Source organism: Phyllostomus discolor, chromosome 9 (assembly GCF_004126475.2).
Source record: "Phyllostomus discolor isolate MPI-MPIP mPhyDis1 chromosome 9, mPhyDis1.pri.v3, whole genome shotgun sequence".
Lineage (NCBI taxonomy): Eukaryota > Metazoa > Chordata > Mammalia > Chiroptera > Phyllostomidae > Phyllostomus > Phyllostomus discolor.
The window spans coordinates 51,952,640-51,975,577 of NC_040911.2; the positions used below are offsets into that span (position 1 = coordinate 51,952,640).

At 36.7% G+C, this 22,938-nt stretch overlaps 1 protein-coding gene across 1 annotated transcript in view; it reads right to left on the reverse strand.

Annotated features, from left to right (window-relative positions):
• Positions 1-22,938, reverse strand: part of SPIRE1 (spire type actin nucleation factor 1) — a 303,314-nt gene that overhangs the window by 229,461 nt on the left and 50,915 nt on the right.

Below are 22,938 nucleotides of genomic sequence, written 5' to 3' on the forward strand. Positions count from 1 at the left end.
TCTGGGGGATGGGGCCCTGCACAGCTGGTTCCCACCATGGTCAGAGGTCAGTGATTACAGCCAATTCTTGCAGCTGATCAGCCTGGAGGGGTAAATCCCTTCCACTGATGTGCCAAAAGCAATCAAGGCTCAATGACAAGAAGAGAGTGTATACAGCCCACATGGGCTGTGCACCTCAAGGGCCCAACTTGGGTGATCAGGGAGGCTGTGTCACTGAACCCTAGTGAATACCTACTACATCAGGCCACTCTACCAAGCCTGGGAAACAGCAGCTCTACCAATATTGGGTTAACCAAAAAGTCCATATGTTTTTTTTCCATAAAATAAAAGACACATTTTCATTTTTAACACTAACTTTATTGTTTGGATATTTTGAGTATGTTTGCTATCTCCCATGTGCTATAATATTGATTGTTCTCAATATCTTGATTTGAAAGCTATCAACTTCAACTGGTCTACCTGACCATGGAGAACAGTCCAGCAAGAAATCTCCAGTATGAGACTTCACAAACCACTTCTGACATGTTCTATCAGTCACAGCACCTCCTCCATACACTGCATAATTTTTTTTGCATTTCAGTTGTGTTTTTATCTTTCTTGAAATAATAAAGCATAACACACTGGAAATGTTGCATATTTTCTTCCATCTTCAGCATTAAATGCATGCTGATACTCTGATATGACAGCTGTCACAATATAATCTGACAAAATTGTTTCAAATGAAGTTAAAGAAAACTAAGTGCGACTATAGCCATCTTATGTAAAAAAACAAATGAACTTTTTAGCCAACCCAATACACAGAAACAAACACAGGAAGGCTGTCAAAATGAGGAGACAAAGAAACATGGCCTAAATGAAAGAACAGAATAAAACTCCAGAAAAATAACTAAACAAAATGGAGATAAGCTATCTACTAGGCGCAGTTAAAACACCGATTTTAAGGATGGTAAATGAACTTAGTGAGAATTTCAACTGCATAAAAAAAGGGCCAATCAGAAGTGAAAAATACACTAACTGAAATAAAAAATAATTTACAGAGAATCAATGATAGCATAGATGAAGCTAAGAACCAAATTAGCAATTTGCAATATAAAGAAGCAAAAAACCATGCAATCAGAAGAGCAAAAAGAATCCAAAAAATAACCATAGTATAAAGAGCCTCTGGAACAAGTGCAAGCATACCAGCATTTGCATCATAGGGATGCTGGAAGGAGAAGAGAGAGCACCAGGAATTAAAAACCTTTGTGAAAAAATAATGATGGAAACCTTCCCTAACCTCTTAAAGGAAATAGACATACAAGTCCATGAAGCATAGAGAGTCCCAAACAAGATGAAACCAAAGAGGCCCACACCATACCATAATTAAAATGCCAAAGGTTAAAAACAAAGAGAGAATCTTAAAAGCAACAAGAAGAGGGGATTGGGACAACTGTAATAGCATAATCAAATAAATAAATAAATAAATAAATAAATAAATAAATAAATGCAACAAGAGAAATGCAGTTAACTTCCTATGAGGGAGATCCTATAAAACTGTTAGCTGATTTCTCAAGAGAAACTTTTCAGGCCAGGAGGGATTGACTCAAAATACTCAAAATTATGAAAAGCAAGGACTTACAACCAAGATTACTCAGCCTAGCAGAGTTATCATTTAGAATAGGTCAGATAAACAGCTTCCCAGGCAAGGAAAAGCTAAAGGAATTCAATACCACCAAACCAGCATATACAAAATGTTAAAGGAGGAAGAGGAGGAAAAAAAGATCAAAATATAAACAATAAAATGGCAATAAATACATATCTATCAATAATTCAATCTAAAAAACAATAAATGAATAAGAAAGACAAAAACAGACTCATAGACACAGGGAACATTTTGACAGTTGTCAGACAGAAGGGGTTTGAGGGGTGGGTAGAAACAGGTGAAGGGATTGAGAAGTGCCAATTGGTTGTTACAGAACAGTCATAAGGATGTAAATTACAGCATAGGAAATACAATCAATAATATTCTAATAACTATGAAAGGTGTCAGATGGGTGTGAGATTTATCAGGGTGATCACTTAGTAAGTTACACTATATAACTTACTAAGACATTACACCACGTAATTACTCAGGACTGCCTACTCCTGAGTAAAGCTGCAAAACAATGTTAAAGAAATGGAGTCAGCTCTAATGTATATATAGTGTGCTACAGAGCTCACATCCACTATCAAGAGCCAAGGTGTAACTATTCCAGAATTTTGCAAACCGGTTGGTTAAATTTCTGACAGCCTGAAATTGGCCAAGTGGCAGTATTTATACCACAGAAATCAGTGGGGCTTTTTTGTTTGTTTTGGGAGTCATTTTACCAGCATACCAAATTTAAGTACTGCAGTCTGCCTTCTGTTTTCCCAACAATCTCTCCTCTTGTTACCCTGGTAAGAAGGGCTACCTTGTCTTTTCTTTCTCTAAATAGCTGCCTGCTCCACTGTGAGGGAGTAGTTAGGTATTTCCACATGCAGGTGCCAAAAGGATCCTTCATCACACTCATCTCCAGCACCCAGAGCTACACCACCTTATTTGCCTTGAGAGCACCAGCACTAATACCACCTTTGCTTGTACCCATTTTGACACAGGCTCCCATTACCCATGTCCTCAACTTGTACCCCCATAAGGTTCTACATTCCCTTTCTTGAGACCTGTCACTCACCCCTTCCCAATTCCAGAAATCCTTCCTTGTGTCCTTCAGAACTAACAGTTCCTTAGTGTCTTCAACTTCTCTGAATGTTCCCCCTTTACCTTTCTGTCCTAACCTAAATTTGAATGGCCCCAGAGAGAAATGTTTGTCCTGGCTGTTCTTTCTGTAATAATTCTCAAGTCATTGGGCCTGGAAGTTAGAAAGATGTCCTCCTTGCTTCTCAATGATGCTTCCTCACCGTTCTCCCTCCCCACTCCTTAAAACTCTCCAGTTCTGATTCTTACATCACCAGACCCTACACCTACTATCCCTCCTTGTTGCTGTCACCTAACCCCACACACTGCCCTCAGTAATCCCCACTCATGTCTCAATGACTCTAGCTGCTGATTTCCTGTCACTTCCCTCTTCTCATGCTTGATGTTAACATGACCCTTCCGATACCCTGGCCTCTCATTCCTGTGAATTCCTCTAATGATCTTTCCTCCACCTGACCTCAGCTTCTCACTGCCATGGCAATACCCCAGACCTCCTTATTACCAGTGACTACAATCACCCCAATATCAAGTATCCTTCTCTTTGACCACCTCCTCCTAGCTTCCTAGCTCTTTACCTGTAGTATCTGACTAATAATCCTTTGACCCCACCAACCTATAGTCCATTGATCCTATGTTCTCTTCATTCTCCCTCACTGTTCACCCCTACATTCCAACTTTCCTTCTTCAGGAGGCTAAATTCCAAGGTCAGACATAATTATTTGTCCTGAAACCCCTTGCCTTTTCTCCCTTTGTACTTGTTTGGCTAAACCACACACTGGTTAAATCCAACTATTCACCCACCTGACTTTGTACAGTTGAATGTGTCTGGAGCAAAACAGAACACTATACTGACTGATATTGCATTAAGTTCATTTAAATTCACAATCCTGCATTTTGTGTGGGCAGTTAATGCTGCCCAAAAGCCACATGACATTTCCTTAGTTCATTCACTCTCCCACTGTCCTGACTACCTTTCCTCCTCTTTTTCTATCTGCACACTCTAACAAGGACCTTGCCGCCCATGTCACTGCACAAACTGAAGTAATCAGAAGAGAACATTTGCAAATCCTCACATCTAACCACCTTTCAACATTGCCCATACACACATACTCTGTCTTCCCTTATATTACTCAAGGACTATCCTTATCCTTGTGAGGCCAGTTCCCAACACCTTCACTTATGCTCTGCCTCCCATTCCCTCAATGATAATCCAGTGATTCTCCCCCCTCTATTCTGCATCATCAATCTTCCCTTCTATATTAGATCATTATTGGATCAACATACAAATATGCTGTTACTTCTTTTATCAGTTAAAAAACAAACAAAAATAAAAAATTCACTGGGTCCCACTTTGCTCTCTAGCTATCATCCCAACTTCCTTGCTCCCCTGGGCTAGCCAGCTGCCAAGACGGTCCCTGATAATCTCCACACAAAATATAAACAATAAAATGGCAATAAATACATATCTTGATGTTCATACTCTGTGCAATCTCTTCCCACACTGTGTCCATGTGACCTACAGAAAACAACAGAAATGATGGAATGACGTGAGGCTAGGTCATAAAAGATGTTTTAGCTTCTCTATCTTGGATCACACTCACACTCCCTAGAAGAAGCCAGCTGCCATGCTGTAAAGATACCTAAGGAGAGACATGGAGAAAAAGCCTGTGCAGTGAGGAAATGAGGCCTCCTGCCAACAGCCCTTTGAGGGGGCCATCTTGGAAGCTGATCCTCAAGCCTTCAGATGACTGCAACCCTGGCCAATATCGTGACTAAAACCTCTTGAGAAACACTGAGCCAGAAGCACCCACCTAGATAAGTCACTCCTAAATTTCTGACCACCAGAAGCTAAGAGATAATGGATGTTTTTTTAGCCACTAAATTTTACAGAGTAATTTGTAGCAACAGATAACCAATATACTCACACTTTATAGGAAAAAATGACTCAGTAAATTGCTTTTAATTACTGTCTTCAATTTTTCTCTTTTTTTCCCTTTAAACCCACTCCAATAGGACTTTTGCCCACAGACTACTATACCAAAACTACTTGTCAGTAACTACCACATTGTAAAACTCAATAACCAATTGTTAGTTCTCATCTTACTTGGTCTGTTAAGCAACATTTCACACAGCTGATACTCTCTCCTCCCTGAAATACTTCACTTACTTGGTTTCCTGGACACAACCCTGACATGGCTTTCCTCCTGCTTTTCTGGTCACTTTTTCTCAGGCTTCTCTGCTGATATCTCTGTGTCTCACAGTCCTCTTAATGTTGGAGTATCCCAGAGCTCAGCCCTTAGTCACTTCTCTTTCTTACCCTCATTCTTTTGATGATCTCAAAACTCTCTTATTTACATAATCTGACAATGCCTTTAAGGCCCTACATCCTTGCTAATCAAAGTATCATCAGCAGCATCACCTTAGAGTTTGTTATCTCTGGCCCCACTCAAGAGCAACCAAATCAGAATTTAAATTTTAACACGATTCCTGGGGGGCTTGTATGTATATCAATGTTTGAGAACTAAGTTTATAATCTGGTACCCCATTCCTCTCTTTTCTCACCACACTGGCTTCCTGCCATATTCCCCACCTTAGGACCTATATAGTACTCTTCCCTCTATCTACAATGCTCTTCTCCATCATAACTATATAGCTGCTCCCTTACCTCCTTCAAAAGGTTTCGCTCTTTTGTAACCAGTTTGGGAAGGTCTTCTGATCACCTTATTAAAAAGTGCAAACCCACCACCATCATTGGCACTACCATGCTCTCATCACAGTTCCCTATATTACTTTTCTCCATAGCACAGATAACCTTCTAGGGTACTACAGATTTTTTAATCTAAATATGTATTGTCTGTCTATCCCTGCTATAATGCAAACATTTAAGGGCCAAAAGTTTTTATATTTTGTACACTAGTGTATCCTAAATCCTAGAAGAGAACCCAGATACAGCAGGTGCTCAATAAATGTTTGTTTCTTTAAAAAAAAAGTCTAGTTTTCAATAACTTCTTCAAGGACTTGGTAGCCAAGGCTCTGATGCCTGCGCCACTGAACTCACTCCCTTCATTAGCAGAGTCATCCATGCTGCAAATCTCTGCCCCCTGCCTACCTAGATATGCAGTATACTTGAGAATATGTATCTTCTCCTTTGCCAGGCTTTAATCAAACTCCTCAACATGCTGTTACTGCCTCTCCAATAAGCCCCATAATTTTATTTTAAACCTCATATTTTTGAAAAAATAATTCAGCACTAAAACTTTTCTGGTTCTTTGAAATTTCTCATTTCTCAAACACTTCCATTCCTTCTTCTCCCTACTCCTTTAACCAAATGTGGGTATAAAGCACCTGAAGTGTGGCTAGCCCAAATTGAGAGGAGCTGAAGTAAAATATATACATCAAATTTGAGACTTAGCATGAAAAAAATATATAAAATGGTTTAGTAATAATTCTCATTGATTTTGTATTGATATAGTAATGTTTGACGCATATTAGGTTAAATAAAATAAACCATAAAATTGCTTGCATCTGTTTCTTTACACTTTTTAATGTGGCTACTAGAAAATTTAAAATTAGATATGTAGCCCTGGCTGGTGTAGCTCAGTGGATTGAGCGTGGGCTGGGAACCAAAGTGTCCCAGGTTCGATTCCCAGCCAAGGTACATGCCTAGGTTGCAGGCCATAACCCCCAGCAGCCGCACATTGATGTTTCCCTCTCTCTCTCTCTCTCTCTCTCCCTTCCCTCTCTAAAAATAAATAAATAAAATCTTAAAAAAATTTTTTTTAAAAATTAGATATGTGACTCCCATTATATTTCTATTGACTAGCACTGTACTAAACAAGTCCCAAACAGAATGTCTCCTTCCTCCCTGGAAGAAATTCTTTCTCTGCTTTTGTTTTAATAAACAGAAGACTAGGAAAGAAAATGGAGGAATACAATATACAATTCAAAAGAGAAACTAAGTAAAATCTTTGTAATGCTTTGAAATGATCATTTTGACCTTCACTTGAAATAAAAAATTTTAGTATTTTTCAAAGACACATATGTAATAAGTAGAGTGAATTTAAATGACACTAAAATACAACATTAAAATTACATAATAAAATATCCATAAAAACTGCTTAAGCTATAACTTAATAATCTGTGCACGTTTCTCAATGCCCTACATTTAAATAAAATATTTTAAATACAATGTTAACACCATACAAATTAATTTTGTCCAAATCAAATGAATTCTGTGTTTAAGGAAAAGAGATTCTTGCTTTTGCTTGCTTCCTAAAATGTAAAAGAAGTGAAATAAAAGCACCCTCCTCCTTTCATTTCCTGCCTTTAGAAGTCAGAGTTCAATGACATCATTTAAATACTACTCCTTTTCATAAGAATCTCCTTAGTAACCTTTCACAGCTTGTCATGGGTTGCAGAATTCTCTCAATCTCCCATTGTTAAAGGGCTCCTGTCCATCCAGAACAAAGAAATTTAAAACAGAAAATTTAACAAGCTCTTTAAATAGAAAATTCAAGGTTTCATAATCTCCTTCAATTCTTTCACCAGCCCATTTTCTCAAAGCATTCTGCTATCTCTCTTATCAAGGTAAAGTCAGATCTGGTGACCATGACCTCTGTAAAAACAACAGTGTCCACTTCTATACTTGGCAGTCATTATTAAAGGCCATCCCTACTGGCACTGCCATGGAACCCCAGGCCCATTCACAAATACAGGTTGTTCATTCATTTTTAGTTAATTAATTAAATTTCTTTCTTGTGTAAGCTACAGAACAGTAATAGAAAAATATATTTGAAAATATTTTAAGAAAAGTATCAAACAATGCAAATTATAATTGTTCTCCTTTTTATTAATTTGTTATTAACTACATAATTTTATTAACTATGCAGAAGAAATAATAAAATTTCAAGTTTAATAAACCAAAATTTATATAAATAACAGTGTTAAGAAAATAGCTACTGTTGCCTTTAAATTAAAGAGGGAATATTTATGTCCAAATTGATGAGGGAGTCAGGAGTTAGAAAGTTTTAGTTTCAGGTAATAGTTAATAAGCTTAGTATAGTAGTTAATACATGTGAAAAGCTACTGTTTCAGGAACTGTGGATAAGACCCACCCTGACTCCAAGAGACCACAAGCAATTGATGTTTGTGCTTCAGAAGATACCATAAGGAATCAAGGTGGTATCTGAGCCACTATGTTCCAGGGAAAGATAGTCTACTGCCCAGGACACAGGACACAGATAAAGAAAATAACTGATCAAGCCCTGGCTGGTGTGGCTCACTGGACTGAGCACTGGCCTGCGAACCAAAGGGTCGTTGGTTTGATTCCCAGTTGGGGCACATGCTTGGGTTAGGGGCCAAGTCCCCAGTAGGGGGCACATGAGAGGCAACCACACGGATTTCTCTCTCTCCTTCTGTCTCCCTTCCTCTCTCTCTAAAATAAATAAATAATGTCTTAAAAAAATAAAATAACCAGTCAGGGGATAAAAGAATGTTAGAGAAATCCCCGGGCGACTGCAACTTTTATCTGATTAACCTCCTTCCTGAATTCCAAATCCCTTAGCTATACTTTTTTATCTACACTTTTGCCCACTTATAAAAAGGCTGGCTTGAAGGAAATGTAAAATGGTTTGTTACGGTACAAACCCACCATCTTCTCAGATTGCCAGCCATCTGAATGAAGCATCCATAAAGATTCAATCCCTGTCTCTGCTTATTGGATCTGGCAGCCTGAGTGCCGGCTTTTCAGGCTTCAAAAGTGGAGAGCAAATTATGGCCAGTACCCACAGTCCTTTGTTCTATACACAGAAAGATATCCTTTTTTCTCAATTCTTCTTTCTAGGCTTAACAGTGAAATATGGGGGCAGCCACAGAAGAAAAGAAAAGGGGCTCACATTGCACTAAAAAAAGAACTGAGGCTCACATTAATAAGATCAACATGATTGCTGACACAAAATGGACAGGTTTCCGATAGCATGTTCTTTTTCACTTCATTTATAAAATGTAATGAAATAGTCATTACCCTATCCCCAACCACCTACTCATACCAGCTTCTCTCCCTTCCCCACTATCCAAGGAGAGTTTGACTTTTGCCAGACCAGTTTCTAAGTCTTTTGTCCTGTAGAGTGGAAACAATGAAAAGAAAGACACAGGATCAATGTGAAGGAAAGAAGGAAAGGAATGGGGAAAGAAAAAGGCTATCAGCAACCTGATTTTGCACTGTCATTTTAGAGTAGAGAATCTAGGTATTAGCTAAAAAGGGAAAAAACGAAGGGTGGAGAGAAGAGCAGATGACAGGCTGGGCTCCAGACAAAGTGGAGTAGTATCCACTATGTATTTTGAGAGACACTTCTGAATGCTACACTGAGCTTATTTGCTACTCTGTGTAGATGGTGGGCAAGGTGGAGCCTCAGTGTTTGAATTCAAACACTCAGTGATCAAGTGTTAGAATTCAAAACCTATGGGAGGAAGACAAACTAGGCGAGAGAGTAGCTTGATCAAACAAAAGTTCAGGTTCTGTTCCCTCATTCAGTTATATAACATCTTCATGTGCTACTTTTTGTTAAGATTACTAATTAACCAATAATTCTTTCTATTCATTTTATAAAGGCAATATTTGAGGCAATGTGAAAAATTTTTAAAGATTTTATTTATTTATTTTTAGAGAGAGGGGAAGGGAGGGTGAAAGAGAGAAATATCAATGTGTGATATTTCAAGGTGCCTCCCTCACACCCCCTACAGGGGACCTGGCCTGCAACCCAGGCATGTGTCCTGACTAGGAATTGAACCAGCATCCCATTGGTTCGTGGGCCCGCACTCAGTCCACTGAGTCACACCAACCAGGGCAACATGAAAATTCTCGAGGACAGTACTGTGTTCCCTATGATTAACACAAAGTCTGTAAATGCCAAGTACTCAACAAATGATGGCTGAATTCAGGAAAGTTTTTATATTTTTACACATACTTTCTCCTTCCTCTCACAACTCTTTTCATTTTCCTAGGATCTCTATTGTACCATGAGAATTCCCCCCACCCACCAGGTAATAATTTCAAACTACAAGGCAAAGTGCTTATATTAATTAACCAAGGATGTGAAGGCCACAATCTAGAAAACTGTCTCATGAACTTTCTGATGCTGAAGAAAAATAAGAGTTGTGTCAGATAAAAACCTCTGTGAACAAAAACATGGGAATTCAGCAAGTAAAGTCAGTCATCAATTTCTAGTTTAAAAGCCAGATTTTATTCCTTTTAACATTACTCTACAAAGTACTCTGGCAAGAAAGTTGGTATTCTAAATAGAAAATGATGCTAAGGGGAAACAAAACCAACTTGAAAATCACCTACAAGAGACCAAGCTAATGTTTGTTTCAACATACAAAAAATTTGTATTTCAACTGAAAATATAAATTATATAAACAATCTCTCTAAAGTATCTGATTCAGCATTCAAATATTTAAATATTCTCTCATAAAACAGCTTTGAAATAAATTATTTAGTTTGGGTGATCACTCCATCCTCTGACTCTGAGTTCTATAAAACAATTTTTAAAAGAAACAGCAAGAAAATAAAAGGAATTTAAACTGGAAATGATGAAATAAAGCTACCTCTACTCACACTTGACATGCTCTTATACACAGCAAATCCTAAGGAATCTTTAAAAAAAACTTTTAAAACTAATAAATGAGTTTAACGAGGTTGCAGAATACCAAATCTTAGTATACAAATCAATTTTACTTCAAAATACTTGCAATGAACAATCTGAAAATGAATTTAAGAAAACAATTTCATTTATAATAGCATCAAAACAAATAAAATACTTAACAACAAATTTAACAAAAGCAATGCAAAACTTATACTCTGAAAACTACAACAATCTTGAAAGAAACTAAGGAAGATCTGAATTAATGGGGAGATAACCTGTGTTCATGAGCTGGAACAGCACTAAGATGGCAATAAGACCAAAAGCCATCTAAAGATTCAAGCCAAGCCTTGGCTGGTGTAGCTCAGGGGATTGAGCACAGGCCTGCAAACCAAACAGTCGCCGGTTCGATTCTCAATCAGGGCACATGCCTGGGTTGCGGGCCAGGTCCCCAATAGGGGCACATGAGAGGCAACTACAACCACACATTGATGTTTCTCTCCCTTCCTTTCTCCCTCCCTTCCTCTCTCTCTTTAAAAATTAATAAATAAATAACATCTTAAAAAAAAAAGATTCAAGGCAATCCCTATCAGAATCCCAGTGAGCTTCTTTGAAGGAGTGACAAGTTTATTCTAAAATTCACATGGAGGCCCTGGCCAGGTAGCTCAGTTGGTGAGAGTTTTATCCCCATATGCCAAGGTTGTGGTTTTGATCCCTGGTCAGCACACATAAAAGAGTTGATCAATGAACGCATAAATAAGTGGAACAAAAAAAATCAATGTTTCTTTCTCTCTCCCACAAATCAATCAATAAATAAAGAATAACAAAATCATATAAAATTCACATGGAGAGGCAACAGACCCAGGAGAGCCTAAATAATCTTGAAAACAAAGAACAAAGTCAGGGTACTCACACTTCCAGATTCAAAAAATTACTAGAAAGCAATGGTATTCAAGGTAGCATGGCACTGGAATGAAAAAATAGATTTGAGATTCAAGAAATAAATGAACACATCTATGGTCAACTGATTTTTGACAAGGGTGCCAAGACCATTTAATGTGGAAAAAACAGTCTCATCAAAATATAGTGGAACATCTGTATATCTACATTCAAAAGAATAATTCTGGACGCTTATTTACTTCATATCATATATAAAACTTAATTGAAAATGAACCAGAAACCTAAGTATAAAAACTAAAATTATAAAAATATACAGAGGTAAATGTTCATGATCTTGAATTTGGTGGTAGATTCTTAGATATAACACCAAAAGAAAAAAAGTAAATATACTGGCCTTTATCAAAACTGAAAACTTGAGCTTGAAAGAATACCATCAAGAAAATAAAAATAGAGGATCCAAGATGGCAGAGGGGTAGGTGGAAGCTACACTAACCTCCACCTAGGACAATTCTGGAATTACAACTATACTGTAGAGGAATCATCCTGAATAACCAAGTGAACACTAAGTAGAGAGAAGCCTTATGACCAAGGACAGACAGAGGAAATGACTTCACCACAATGTGACTGGTACAGCATGAGGAGATGCAAGAGGACAGGCATTGCTCCCACAGGCAGCAGCTGAATGTCCAGAGGGATATTTCAGCGACTGGGCAGGGGGTTCACCTGAAAAGTGTGAGGTCTAAACCATAACTGGGCTCCACAACCTATAGCACCAGTGCTGGAAAAGAACCCACATAACATCCAGCTGTGAAAACAGTAGGGTTTCTGTCTGCTAGAAAGAGACAGCTAGAAACTCAGAGATCCTCTTGAAGGACCAAAGCACAAAATTTCATTTGCAGCCACTTAGCTTGGGTGCCAGCAAAGGGAGGGCAGAGTAGACTAGAGATGCTTGAGGAGAATCTGGGGTTAGTGGCTCTGTGGAGAGAACTGAAGGAACTGCCACCAGGATCCCTGTGCAGAGTCATTCCCCATACCGCTGGAGCCATCTCTCTCAGGCAGAGAACTCCTCTCCAATTGGCATCAGCCTGAGAAGAAGCAATAGCCCCGCCTACAGGAATTGTTCTGCCCCACCCTGTGGAGCTTAAACAAAGCTGCAGTTTATACCTCGATTAGTATAGCAAATGGTCATTTTTAACAACAGATTAGTTTGACATCTAACATGGAAAATACAAAGAAGCAGCCAAAATAGAAAAAAAAAGAAACAGACTCCAAATGAAAGAACAAGAGAATTCTCCACAAGAAGAACTAGATGAAATAGAGAAAAGCAATTTATGAGATAGAGTGTTTAGAGTACTGATTATAAGAATACTGAATAGCAGGAAAAAAGACATAGAAACCATAAAAAAGGACCAGTCAGAAATAAAGAATGCAGTATCAGAAACCAATAACCACTGGAATAAATCAACAGTAGGTTAGATGAAGCAGAGGATCGAACCAGTAATTTGGAAGACAAGGTAGGAAAAAAAAAAATGGCCAGGCTGAGCACCAAAAAGAAAAAATTTTAAAAAATGAGGAGAGCTTAAGAAACATTTTGGACAACATGAAGCGTAACAAGCTTCATGTTGTGACAGGAATACCAGAAGAAGAAAGCAAGAAAGGGATTGAGAACCTATTTGAAGAAATAATAACTGAAAACTTCCCTAATCTGGTAAAGGAAAAACACACAAGTCTAGGAAGCTCAGAGTCCCAAACAAGATTGGAGAGATGCCTCTCCAAGCTGTATCAGCCTGTGGAGAGGAAATACCCCCACCCACAAAAATTACTCTGCTCCAAAGAGGCCTACAACAAGACACATCATAATTAAAATAACAAGGCTTAAAAACAATGACAGAATCCTCAAGATCCCTAAAAAAATCCTAAAAGGGGGCACCAATTACACTGTTATCTGATTCTCATCAGAAACATTTCAGGACAGAAGGGTGTGGTATGAAATAGTCAAGGTGATGAACAACAATGACCTACAGCCAAGGCTACTTCATCCAGCAAGGTTTTCTTTTAAATTGAAGGAGAAATATGAAACTTCCAAGAGAAGAAAGACCTAAATGAGTTTAACACCAAACCAAGTACTGCAACAAGTGTTAAAGGGCTTGCTCTGAGAAGAAAAAGAAAAGGAAAAAAAAGAAAATAGAGGAAAACATTCTAACAATAAAATGGCACTATATACATATCTATCAATAACCACCTTAAATGCAAATGGCTTAAATGTTCCAATCAAGAGATGTACATAGGGTACCTGAATGGATAAGAAAACAAGACTCATAATATATACTGCCTCCAAGAGATCCATCTCAGATCGAAAGATATACCTAGGCTAAAAGTAAAAGGGATGGAAAAAGATAATTCATGCAAATGGAAAAGAAAAAAAAAAAACCTGCAGTAGTGGTACTTACATCTGACAAAATAGACTTTAAAGCCAAGGCCACAGTAAGAGACAAAGAAGAATACCACATAATGATAAAGAATACCACATAATGATACCACATGGTTATATCCAACAAGAGGATATAACCATGGTAAAACACTTATGCACCCAACTAGGGGCAACTAAATGTGTAAAGAAAATCCTGATGGAGATAAAGAAAGAGGTTGACAGAAATACATTCATAGTTGGGGATTTTGACACCCGACTTACTTCAATTGATAGGCCTTCCAGATGAGAAATCACAAAGAAAAAAAAAGCAGCCTTACAGACACACGATCATATGGATTTAGCTGAATTCTTCAGAGAATTTCATTCCAGAGCACCAGGATATACACATCTTTCAAGTGCACATGGAATGTTTTCTAGGATACCCCAATTGTTAGCACACAAAACAAGTTCAATAAATTTAAGAAGACTGAAATACCAATCATCTCCTCTGACAATGCTATGAAGCTAGAAATCAATCACAAGAACACTGAAAAACATGCAAAGACATGGAAGCTAAATAATAACATGTTATTAAACAATGAATGGGTCAGTGAGATCAAGGAAGAAATCAAAAGATACCATGAAACAAATGAAAATGAGTGCACAACAATCCAAAATCTGTGGGACAGAGGGAAAGCAATCCTAAAGGGAAATTCATAGTGTTACAGGCCTATCTCAAAAAAAAAAAACAACAAAAACCCCCAAAACAAGAAAAAGCTCAAATAAACAATCTAACTTTACACTTAAAGGAAACTGAAAAAGAACAACAACAAAGCCCAAAGTCAGTAGAAGGAAAGAAACAATAAAGATCAGAGCAGAATCAATGAAATGATACAAAAAAAATCAATGAATCCAAGAGCTAGTTCCTTGAAAAGATGAACAGGATGGAAAAAACTTTACCAAGATTCATGAAGAAGAAAAGAGTAGGACCCAGATAAATAAAACCAGAAATGAAAGAAGAGAAGTAACAGTTGACACCAAACCAGTACAATGAATTGTAAAAAAATAATATGAACAATTACATGGACAACAAACTGGACAACCTGGGCAAAATGGATAAACTCCTAGAAACATATAATCTTCTGAAACTGAAAAGGGGAGTAACAGAGAATCTGAGTAGACAGATTGCACCTAGTGAAATTGAAGCAGCAATGAAAAAACTCCCAACAAACAAAAGCACTGGATTGGATGGCTTCACAGGTGAATTTTACCAAACATTCCAAGAAGAATTAACATGTTCTCAGATTATTTCATAAAATTCAAGAGAAAGTAGAGCTCCAAATTCATTTTACGATGGGCAGCATTATCCTAATTCCAAAACCAGATAAACACACTACAAAGGAAGAAAATTATAGGCCTGTATTGCTGATGAACATAGATGCTGAAATCCTCAACAAAATATTAGCAAACTGAATACAGCAATATATCAAAAAGATTATACAGCATGATCATATGGGATTTATTCCAGGAATGCAATGTTGGTACAACATTCGCAAATCAAAATATGATTCACCACACAAACAAAAGGAAGCATTATAAAAATTACCTGATCATATCAACAGATGCTGAAAAAGCATTTGATAAAATATAGCACCCAATTTGATATAAAAACACTCAGCAAAGTGGGAATAAAGAAAACACATCTAAACATAATAAAGGCCAGATATGACAAACCCACTTCCAGTACCATACTCAAGCACACTCAAGGGGCAAAACCTAAAAGCATTCCTCTTAAGATCTGAAACAAGACAGGGATGGCCCCTTTCACCTATCTTACATAGTACTGGAAGTCCTAGCCATAGCAATTAGATAAGAAAAAATAAAAGACATCCAAATTGGAAGAAAATAGTAAAACTGTCTTTATTTGCAGATGGCATGTACATAGTGCACAGAGTCATCTACAGAAGATAGTGTACATAGAGAACCCCAAAGATTCCAAAAAAGTACCAGAACTGACAAATGAAATCAGCAAAGTAGCAGGATACAAAATTAATATGCAGAAATCAGATACATTTTTATATACCAATAACAATCTAAAACAAGGGAAATTTAAAAAGCAATCCCATTCACAACTGCTACAAAAAGAATAAAATAGTTACGAATAAATCTAACCAAGGATGTAAAAGACCTATACTTGGAAAATTATAAGACACTGAAGAAATAAACTGAAGAAGATACATGTAAGTGGAGGCACTTACCATATTTATGGATAGGAAAAATTAACGTCCCTAAAGTGTCCATACTACCCAAAGTAATCTACAGATTCAACACAATTCCTATTAAGATTCCAGTATTTCATAGAACTAGAACAAATATTTCAAAAATGTATATGGAACCACAAAAGGATCCACATAGCAGCAGTGATCCTGAGAAAGAAGAACAAAGTTGGAGGAATCACGCTACCTAATATCAAACTAGACTATAAGGTCATAATAATGAAAACAGTATGGCACTGGCATAAAAACAGATACGGAGATCAATGGAACAGAATAGAAACTGCAGAAATAAACCCACAGCTTTATAGTTAATTAATATTCCACAGAGGAAACAAGCACATACAATGGGCTAAAAATAGTTTATTCTACAAAGGGGGTTGGGAAAATGGGACAGATATGTGCAGAAAAATGAAACTAGATCACCTTCTTTCACCACACACAAGAATAAATTCAAAATGGATCAAAGACTTAAATGTTGGATCAAAAAAATTCTCGAAAAAAACATAGGCAGCAAAATCTCAGACATTTCTTATTAGCAATTTTTTAGCACATATATCTCCCCAGGCAAGGATACAAGAAAAAATAAACAAATGGGACTACATCAAACTAAAGAGTTTTAGCACAGCAAAGCATCAATAAAACATAAAGACAACTGACAGAATGGTAAAACATATTTGCTGATACATCTCATAAGGGGTTAATATCCAAATTTTATACAGTAGTTACAAAACTTAACACCACAAAAACAAACAACCCAATGGAAAAATGTGCAATGGTGCCATGGATCTGAATAGATACTTCTCCAAGGATACAGATGGCCAACAGGCATATGAAAATATGCCCAAGGTCACCAGAGAAATGCAAATTAAAACTGCAATGAGGTATTATCTTACACCTGTCAGAATGGCTATCATCAAAAAATCAATGAACAAGTGCTGGTGGCAAAAGGCGACCCTTTTGCTCTGTTGGTGAGAATGCAGATTGATGCAGCCATTGTGGAAAGCAGTATGGAGATACCTAAAAAAAATTAAGCCTTTTGACCTAGTGATCCTACTTCTGGGAATATATCTGAAGGCATTCAAAACACTAATTTGAAAGAACATAAGCACCTCTATATTCACTGCAGTGTTATTTATAATCACCAAGAGATGGTAGCAGCCCACTGTCTGTATCAGTAGATGAGTGGATAAAACAACTATGGGACATTTATACAATGGAACACTACTCAGCAGGAAAAAAATTTTTTCTCCTTTGTGACAGTATAGATGGACCTGGAGAATGTTATGCTAAGTGAAATAAGCCAATCAGAGAAACATAAACATCATATGATTTCACTCATATGTGGAATCCAATGAACAAACAAGGAAAATGGGGACAGACTCATAGATAGAGAGTAGGATAACAGCTAGTGGGGGTATTGTTAGGGGTTGAAGGAATTAAGCAAAAATGAAAAAGGACTCATGGACATGGACAACAGTGTGGTGACTGCTGGGGGGGGTGAAGAATATAAGGGGACTATATGGTAATGGAAAGAAATACAAAAAAGATTTTTTAAAAAGAAACAAACAAACATAGGGAGGCCATCAAAATGAAGAGTCAAAGAAGCATGGCCCAAATGAAAGAACAAATCAAAACTCCAGAAAAAAAGCTAAACCAAATGGAGATAAGCAATCTATCAGATGCAGAGTTCAAAACACTGGTTACAAAAATGCTCAAGGAACTTAACGAGGACCTCAACAGCATAAAAAAGGTCCAGTCAGAAGTGAAGGATACACTAATTGAAATAGAGAACAATTTACAGGGAAACAATAGGACAGTGAATAAAGCCAAGAATCAAATCAATGATTTGGAGCATAAGGAAGCAAAAAATAACCAATCAGAACATCAAGAAGAAAAAAGAATGAAAAAAAACAAGCAAACAAGGATCATATAAGCAGCCTCTGGGACAACTCCAAGCATTCCAACATTATATAACACGGGTGCCAGAAGGAGAACAGAAGGAGTAAGAAATTGGAAATCTACTTGAAAAAACAATGAAAGAAAACTTCCCTAATTTGATGAAATAGACATGCAAGTCCAGAAAGCACAGAGTCCCAAACAAGATGGATGCAAAGAACCCACACCAAGGCACATCCTAATGAAAATGCCAGAGGTTAAAGATAAAGAGAGAATCTTAAAAACGTAAGAGAAAAATCATTATTTACCTACAGGGGAGTACCCATAAGACTGTCAGATGATTTCTCAAAAGAAACTGCAGGCCAGAAGGGACTGGTAAGACATATTCAAAGTCATGAAAAGCAGCGAACTACAGCCAAGATTGCTCTACCCAGGAAAGATAGCATTTAGAATTTAAGGGCAGATAAAGAGCTTCCCAGACAAGAAAACACTAAAGGAGCTCATCATCACCAAACCATTATTATATGAAATGTTAAAGGGACTTATTTAAGGAAAGAAGATCAAAACTATGAACAATGAACTGACAATAAATACATATTGTATTTTACCATGTATAATGCTCACTTTTTTGAGGAAAAAATAAGGATGCACATTATAAATGGGTAGTATTAATTCTGTATCTATATAAATGTTTTAAATTCTCTTATATGTACTTATATGTTAAAAGTGTAACTACAGAAAGCAATAACAATGACTGTATGCAAAATAATACCCTGGAATATGATAATCAGCTTTGTTTCTAAATATAAGTAAATAAATAATTGAATTAAAAAATTAAAACAATAGATATTTTTCCTTAAAGACTTGGCAAAAAAACATGCATGCACAGTATATACAGGAGCATATTATATATGGCAAAATGCAGTACTTGCCAACAATTAAATCTAAAAAACCAAATAAGTTCACAAGAAGAACAGAGACCAAATCATGGATATGGAGAGCTTTTTGAAAGTTGCCAGATGTGAAGGGGGCGTAGGGGAAAGGGTGAAGAGCTGAGGGGATTAAGAAGTACAAATAGGTAGTTACAGAATAGACATGGGGATGGTAAAGTACAGTATAGGAAATGCAGTAGCCAAAGAATTTATACGTATGACCCAGGGACATGAACAATGTGTGGGGATTGCCTGAGGGAGTGTGGGGTGCTGGGTGGAGGGGAGCAAAATAGGAAAAATTGGGACAACTCTAATAGCAAAACCAATAAAATATCATTAAGAAAAAAGTAAAAAGAAAACCCACAGAATGGGAGAAAATATTTGTAAACCAGGTATCTGATAAGAGACTTGTATCCAGAATATACAGGATATGGCAAAAGTAGATTTATAGTTGTTTGTATGGAAAATAATATAATTAATAAGTAATAATATAAGAATAAACTGTTTCACACTCTCATAACTGTAAACCTACTTTTTTCCCCACCCTGCATAAAGAACTATTATAACCCACTAACAAAAAAATAAATAACCCAATTAAAATATAGACAATTGATAAAAGACATATTGACAAATGTGCATAGATGATCAAAAGCACATGAAAGTATGTGCAACATTATTAGTCATCAGAAAAATGCAAATCAAAACCAGGAGATAACATTTCACAACCACCAGGATTGCTAGAATCAAAAAGTCAGATCATTAATAGGTGTTAGCAAGATGTGGAAAAATCAAAACCTTCATACACTACTGGTGAGAATATCAAATAGTGGAGCTACTTTGATAAACAGTTTGGCAGTTCCTTTCAAGTTAAAACATGTAATTAGCAGGTGACCTGATAATTCCACTCCTACATACACATCCAAAAGATGAAAACTATGTCCAACAAGGCCTTGTACAGGAATGTATACAGGAGTATTCTTCATAATAGCCAAAAGGTATAGACAACTCAAATGTCCATCAACTTATGAATGGGTAAATAAAATATGATCCAGTAGTAAAAAAAGTACTGATAAATGTTATAACATAAATAAACTTTGAAAACATTATGTTAAGTGAAAAATCAGTCACAAAAGACCTAGTGGGGGGATAGCTAGAGTATAAAATTTGTTTTTGAGGGGACAAAAATGTTCTAAAAATGATTGTGGTTGCATAACTGTGAATATATTAAGACTCATGGGCTGCACACTTTAAATGATTGATTTGTATGGTATGTGAATTTTATCTCAATAGAGCTCTCACAAAAAAATAAACATCATCATCAAAAGAAATTAGGTAATTATCACACCAATTCTATAATTTTACTGTTAATGTCTTTCAAGTATATTTTTTGATATTTGCCAAATAAAGTAAAATCTGTTGCAAATTAAGAGAAGATACTAAGAGACACCATAATAAAATGCAGAAGCTCTCTTAATCCAACTCTACATAGCTGACTTGTCCATCTCACACTCCACAATCCCTCTATAGGCCATACCAACTGATCTCTATGACAATTATTAGCCATGGGTAAGTCTGTATGGTAACAGTGCTCTTAGGTAACATGGTAGGAAAGCTGTATGCTTACCACAGGTCAGCTGAGTTTGTTCCCAAACCCGCTTATACCACTGTGCTGATGTGATTATAATAACAATTCAATTAAGTGATACATAAGCTAATGAAATATAAATGCATAAATACTGCCCCCAAAAAGAACATATAAGCAAACAGGAAATGAAGAATACATATCAAAAGAATGATCCTAGGAAATAGAAGAACATTTCAAGATAGAAATGTTTCTCCCCTTAAAGAGATGTTGACCCTGTTGCAATCTTTAACATGGCCTATAAGACCTGGCACCACCTCATCTCCCCTATATTTCTTATAATGCTCCTTCATATTCTCTATGAGTGCTGTCAGTTTCAAAAAACAATTGTTTTCTCAGAGTCCTCAACTATGATGTCCTTCTGCCTGGAAGGTTCCACCCCATATATCTAAACCCTTTGTCTCAGCCAAGTTCATCTTTTATACAAAGATGCATATATCCCCTAAGAGTAGCCCATAATACATGCTCAATGAATAAGTCAACATTTTTTTAAAATCCTCATCCAGGGACGCTTTTTTCATGGTTTTTAGAGAGAAAGGAAGGGATGTGACAGAGAAGCATTGACTGATTGCCTCCTTGCACATGCCTGAACCAGGGAACCTGAACTGGGGATGGAACCCACAACCTAGGCATGTGCCCTGACCAGGATTTGAACCTGCATACTTTTGGTTATGGGAAGGCACTCCAACCAACTGAGCCACATGGGCCAGGGCAATAAATCAACTTTTTAATGTACATATGAGCTATCTAGAAGAATATTCTAAAGAGCCATTATCATTAGATGTTAGGGTATAAAGTAATTTACTTTCTCCTCTATATTTTACTGTGATGTTTTAATTTTTACAACAAATATACATTATTTTTACAAATGAGTAAAGGTACAGTTGACCCTTGAACAACATGGGTTTGAACTGTGGGGGTTCACTTATAGTCAGATTTTTTTTCAATAAATACAGTCAGTCCTTCATATCCGTGGGTTTCACATACATAGATTCAACTAACTGCAGATCAAAAACATTACTTTCACATTCCTAAATGCAGATTCCCAACAGATGCAAAGGGGAGACCACAGAATCAAAAATTATGTGAGGATTTTAGATTGTGTGGAGGGACTGGTGCCCCTAATTCCATGCATTGTTCAAAAGTCAACTGTACTTTGAAAAAAGAAATTAAAATCTAGACCCTTCCCACTGATATCATGAGCATTACATTATCTGTGCTAAAAAAACAACCACTAATTTTTATTTTATTAAAAACATTTACAATTTAAGCTTTTCATTAAGGTAGATTGATACAGTCCTCTGACAAGGCAAATATTGAGCAAATGTTCTACTCTGTTATCAAAGTACTCAGGCGCTCAAATTTCCTGAAAGGCAAACTTTCTACTCCTTCAAGAAAAAATGTTACTCCCAGATAATTCTGGTTATTCTAAAATCCTTTCCCAGATTATACTGTCACTGATTTTCAAAAGTAAGAACTATACAAAGGAACACTACTTATAAAAATTTTGTATCCTATGGTCACATCATGTCCCCTCCATTTAAGACATTTATGACTGTAACACAGGCCATTTTGGTAATAAATAATATCTGAGATAGAGATAACAGAGGGGAGAAAGATGGGAGAGACAGAGAAGAGGTAGGGATGGAGGGAGAAATGAATTTAAAATATGCCAAGCAGCTATCATAATGCGCCCCCCACCTTGTCTACATCAGATGATACATGAAATCTAAGTAAGGTTAGCCATTTATCACATCAATAATATCTCAATACCACTCTGGCTGGTGTAGCTCAGTTGGTTAGAGTATTGTAAACCAAAAGGTAGCAGGTTCAATTCCCACTCAGGTCATATGGGTAGATTGCAGTTTCACTCTGGTCAGGGCATGTGAGCCAAATTGATGTTTCTCTCTCATATCAGTGTTGCTCTCCCTCTCTCTCTTACTCCCTTCCTCTCTCTCTAAAAAAATCAATAAGTATGTCCTCAGGTGAGGATAAAAAAATAGTATCTCACTACCAACCTCTACTAACATTGACAATAAGAAGCAACAACTCAGTTAGACACAGTTACTCTGAGGAAACACAAACCCATTTCCAGACCATGTAAGTTAATATCAATCAAGTGGCCATGTAAATTCAGACACATTTGGTGTCTGTAATCCAAAAAGACAGAAAGTGGAATATGAGCATCCTTTCTGTTCCTTTTACCTGTTGACCACAGAGAAAATGCTGTAGTTACCAGCAGTTAATGCTTATTCTTCCAATCCTTTATTGTATACATATGATGTTAACTTTTATCCATGCAAGTCCACTTATAAAACCTTAAAGTAGGGTTTAAAAGCAGACAAAGCCTTCTGCTAAAACAGATATGATTTTATAACTGCCTTTTTGTTTCTACTAGCAATTCCAAAATGCGCTTAGTTTGGTATCAAATACTATTTTGCAATCACATAAAACAGGCTCATTATGCAGCTAAAGTTGTGCACAGATACAGACATTTTTGTTAAAATATCACATATTTCTTTCATGTTATCT